Here is a 5000-nt window from a genome sequence, read left to right as displayed (position 1 = left end):
GAGGGGAGAGAAGAGGGAGGGAGGGAGGGAGAGAGACAGAGAGCTGGGTGAAGTGAGGATGGTACACGGGGGATTAATTCCCCCTTTAATGCCTGCCTCCAGCGCTTGGTGGAGGTGGGAGAATGATGCCTGGGACGGTGAGAGTCTCCCCCAGAGAGGGGAGAGAGGAGGGAGGGAGACAGAGAGCCAGAGAGCTGGGTGAAGTGAGGGTGGTACAGGGATTAAAGTGTCCCCTAAGATCTTACTCCAGTGCTGGGTGGAGGTGGGAGAATGAGGCCTGGGACGGTGAGAGTCTCCCCCAGAGAGGGGAGAGAAGAGGGAGGGAGACAGAGAGCCAGAGAGCTGGGTGAAGTGAGGATGGAACACAGGGGATTAATTCCCCCTTTAATGCCTGCCTCCAGCGCTGGGTGGAGGTGGGAGAATGAGGCCTGGGAGGTTGAGAGTCTCCCCCAGAGAGGGGAGAGAGGAGGGAGGGAGACAGAGAGCCAGAGAGCTGGGTGAAGTGAGGGTGGTACAGGGATTAAAGTGTCCCCTAAGATCTTACTCCAGTGCTGGGTGGAGGTGGGAGAATGAGGCCTGGGACGGTGAGAGTCTCCCCCAGAGAGGGGAGAGGAGAGGGAGGGAGACAGAGAGCCAGAGAGCTGGGTGAAGTGAGCGTGGAACACAGGGGATTAATTCCCCCTTTAATGCCTGCCTCCAGCGCTGGGTGGAGGTGGGAGAATGAGGCCTGGGACGGTGAGAGTCTCCCCCAGAGAGGGGAGAGAGGAGGGAGGGAGACAGAGAGCCAGAGAGCTGGGTGAAGTGAGGGTGGTACAGGGATTAAAGTGTCCCCTAAGATCTTACTCCAGTGCTGGGTGGAGGTGGGAGAATGAGGCCTGGGACGGTGAGAGTCTCCCCCAGAGAGGGGAGAGAAGAGGGAGGGAGACAGAGAGCCAGGGAGCTGGGTGAAGTGAGGGTGGTACAGGGATTAAAGTGTCCCCTAAGATCTGACTCCAGTGCTGGGTGGAGGTGGGAGAATGAGGCCTGGGACGGTGAGAGTCTCCCCCAGAGAGGGGAGAGAAGAGGGAGGGAGGGAGACAGAGAGCCAGAGAGCTGGGTGAAGTGAGGGTGGTACACGGGGGATTAATTCCCCCTTTAATGCCTGCCTCCAGTGCTGGGTGGAGGTGGGAGAATGAGGCCTGGGACGGTGAGAGTCTCCCCCAGAGAGGGGAGAGAAGAGGGAGGGAGACAGAGAGCCAGAGAGCTGGGTGAAGTGAGGATGGAACACAGGGGATTAATTCCCCCTTTAATGCCTGCCTCCAGCGCTGGGTGGAGGTGGGAGAATGAGGCCTGGGAGGTTGAGAGTCTCCCCCAGAGAGGGGAGAGAGGAGGGAGGGAGACAGAGAGCCAGAGAGCTGGGTGAAGTGAGGATGGAACACAGGGGATTAATTCCCCCTTTAATGCCTGCCTCCAGCGCTGGGTGGAGGTGGGAGAATGAGGCCTGGGACGGTGAGAGTCTCCCCCAGAGAGGGGAGAGAAGAGGGAGGGAGGGAGACAGAGAGCCAGAGAGCTGGGTGAAGTGAGCATGGAACACAGGGGATTAATTCCCCCTTTAATGCCTGCCTCCAGCGCTGGGTGGAGGTGGGAGAATGAGGCCTGGGAGGTTGAGAGTCTCCCCCAGAGAGGGGAGAGAAGAGGGAGGGAGACAGAGAGCCAGAGAGCTGGGTGAAGTGAGCATGGAACACAGGGGATTAATTCCCCCTTTAATGCCTGCCTCCAGCGCTGGGTGGAGGTGGGAGAATGAGGCCTGGGAGGTTGAGAGTCTCCCCCAGAGAGGGGAGAGAAGAGGGAGGGAGACAGAGAGCCAGAGAGCTGGGTGAAGTGAGGATGGAACACAGGGGATTAATTCCCCCTTTAATGCCTGCCTCCAGCGCTGGGTGGAGGTGGGAGAATGAGGCCTGGGACGGTGAGAGTCTCCCCCAGAGAGGGGAGAGAAGAGGGAGGGAGGGAGACAGAGAGCCAGAGAGCTGGGTGAAGTGAGCATGGAACACAGGGGATTAATTCCCCCTTTAATGCCTGCCTCCAGCGCTGGGTGGAGGTGGGAGAATGAGGCCTGGGACGGTGAGAGTCTCCCCCAGAGAGGGGAGAGGAGAGGGAGGGAGACAGAGAGCCAGAGAGCTGGGTGAAGTGAGGGTGGAACACAGGGGATAAATTCCCCCTTTAATGCCTGCCTCCAGTGCTGGGTGGAGGTGAGATAGGCGGAGGGCGGCGGGTCGGTCGGGGCCAGCGAGAGCCGAGCCCCGGGGGTGCCTGGCGCGAGCGGGGGCTCCGTGGGGCGCGTGGGGGCCGAGCACCGGTGGGGTCCACCCTTTGGCCGGGCCCGGGGGCCCGTGACCGGGTCGGCGGCGGCCGTTGCGGCGCTCCCCGGCCACGGGGCAGTGAAATGGACAGCCTGGCAAAGGCTGGGCGGAAACGGAGCTCATGCCCCCTTTAATGTCTGTCAAGGGTGAGGAGGGGCGGCGGGTCGGTCGGGGCCAGCGAGAGCCGAGCCCCGGGGGTGCCTGGCGCGAGCGGGGGCTCCGTGGGGCGCGTGGGGGCCGAGCACCGGTGGGGTCCACCCTTTGGCCGGGCCCGGGGGCCCGTGACCGGGTCGGCGGCGGCCGTTGCGGCGCTCCCCGGCCACGGGGCAGTGAAATGGACAGCCTGGCAAAGGCTGGGCGGAAACGGAGCTCATGCCCCCTTTAATGTCTGTCAAGGGTGAGGAGGGGCGGCGGGTCCGTCGGGGCCAGCGAGAGCCGAGCCCCGGGGGTGCCTGGCGCGAGCGGGGGCTCCGTGGGGCGCGTGGGGGCCGAGCACCGGTGGGGTCCACCCTTTGGCCGGGCCCGGGGGCCCGTGACCGGGTCGGCGGCGGCCGTTGCGGCGCTCCCCGGCCTCGGGGCAGTGAAATGGACAGCCTGGCAAAGGCTGGGCGGAAACGGAGCTCATGCCCCCTTTAATGTCTGTCAAGGGTGAGGAGGGGCGGCGGGTCCGTCGGGGCCAGCGAGAGCCGAGCCCCGGGGGTGCCTGGCGCGAGCGGGGGCTCCGTGGGGCGCGTGGGGGCCGAGCACCGGTGGGGTCCACCCTTTGGCCGGGCCCGGGGGCCCGTGACCGGGTCGGCGGCGGCCGTTGCGGCGCTCCCCGGCCTCGGGGCAGTGAAATGGACAGCCTGGCAAAGGCTGGGCGGAAACGGAGCTCATGCCCCCTTTAATGTCTGTCAAGGGTGAGGAGGGGCGGCGGGTCCGTCGGGGCCAGCGAGAGCCGAGCCCCGGGGGTGCCTGGCGCGAGCGGGGGCTCCGTGGGGCGCGTGGGGGCCGAGCACCGGTGGGGTCCACCCTTTGGCCGGGCCCGGGGGCCCGTGACCGGGTCGGCGGCGGCCGTTGCGGCGCTCCCCGGCCACGGGGCAGTGAAATGGACAGCCTGGCAAAGGCTGGGCGGAAACGGAGCTCATGCCCCCTTTAATGTCTGTCACCAGTGCTTGGCGGAGGTGCGAGAGGCGGAGATCGGAGGCTCCCAGAGAGGGGAGAGGGAAAAATGGATGAAAATAGGGTAAAACAGGAGAAAGCCTCCCTCCCTCCCTCCCTCCCTCCTCTATTTCATTTGTTTTTCTTTCCCCCAGGGCTTCATCCAGCAGGGAGGTCGGAGGCTTCCAGCCAGGCGAGAGGGAGAGATGTGAGAAAATCGGATAAAATAGAGTGAGCTTTCTCCCTCGGTTATTTCCCGTGTTTAAACCAAAGCGGCCGGAGTGGAGTACCAGGGGCGCGAGTGTGGGACGGGTGAAGTGCCCGGGGTAAGCGGCCGGAGCTCCGGCCGCTTCCCCGGCGCCTTCTCCCCGTCAAACACTTGGAAAAATCTCAGCAGCGGTGATTTCCATCCAGCAGGGAGGTCGGAGGCTTCCAGCCAGGCGAGAGGGAGAGATGTGAGAAAATCGGATGAAATAGAGTGAGCTTTCTCCCTCGGTTATTTCCCGTGTTTAAACCAAAGCGGCCGGAGCGGAGTACCAGGGGCGCGAGTGTGGGACGGGTGAAGTGCCCGGGGTAAGCGGCCGGAGCTCCGGCCGCTTCCCCGGCGCCTTCTCCCCGTCAAACACTTGGAAAAATCTCAGCAGCGGTGATTTCCATCCAGCAGGGAGGTCGGAGGCTTCCAGCCAGGCGAGAGGGAGAGATGTGAGAAAATCGGATGAAATAGAGTGAGCTTTCTCCCTCGGTTATTTCCCGTGTTTAAACCAAAGCGGCCGGAGCGGAGTACCAGGGGCGCGAGTGTGGGACGGGTGAAGTGCCCGGGGTAAGCGGCCGGAGCTCCGGCCGCTTCCCCGGCGCCTTCTCCCCGTCAAACACTTGGAAAAATCTCAGCAGCGGTGATTTCCATCCAGCAGGGAGGTCGGAGGCTTCCAGCCAGGCGAGAGGGAGAGATGTGAGAAAATCGGATGAAATAGAGTGAGCTTTCTCCCTCGGTTATTTCCCGTGTTTAAACCAAAGCGGCCGGAGCGGAGTACCAGGGGCGCGAGTGTGGGACGGGTGAAGTGCCCGGGGTAAGCGGCCGGAGCTCCGGCCGCTTCCCCGGCGCCTTCTCCCCGTCAAACACTTGGAAAAATCTCAGCAGCGGTGATTTCCATCCAGCAGGGAGGTCGGAGGCTTCCAGCCAGGCGAGAGGGAGAGATGTGAGAAAATCGGATGAAATAGAGTGAGCTTTCTCCCTCGGTTATTTCCCGTGTTTAAACCAAAGCGGCCGGAGCGGAGTACCAGGGGCGCGAGTGTGGGACGGGAGAAGTGCCCGGGGTAAGCGGCCGGAGCTCCGGCTGAAAAATTTCAGCAGCGGTGATTTCCAAACCTCTAAGTTTGAGACGGGGAGAAGGCGCGGGGTAAGCGGCGGAGCTCCGGCCGCTTCCCCGGCGCCTTCTCCCCGTCAAACACTTAGAAAAATTTCAGCAGCGGTGATTTCCAAACCTCTAAGTTTGAGACGGGGAGAAGGCGCGGGCGGAAGCG

Source organism: Epinephelus lanceolatus, unplaced genomic scaffold (genome assembly GCF_041903045.1).
Source record: "Epinephelus lanceolatus isolate andai-2023 unplaced genomic scaffold, ASM4190304v1 scaffold43, whole genome shotgun sequence".
NCBI lineage: Eukaryota > Metazoa > Chordata > Actinopteri > Perciformes > Serranidae > Epinephelus > Epinephelus lanceolatus.
Note: the sequence above shows the minus strand (reverse complement) of the source record.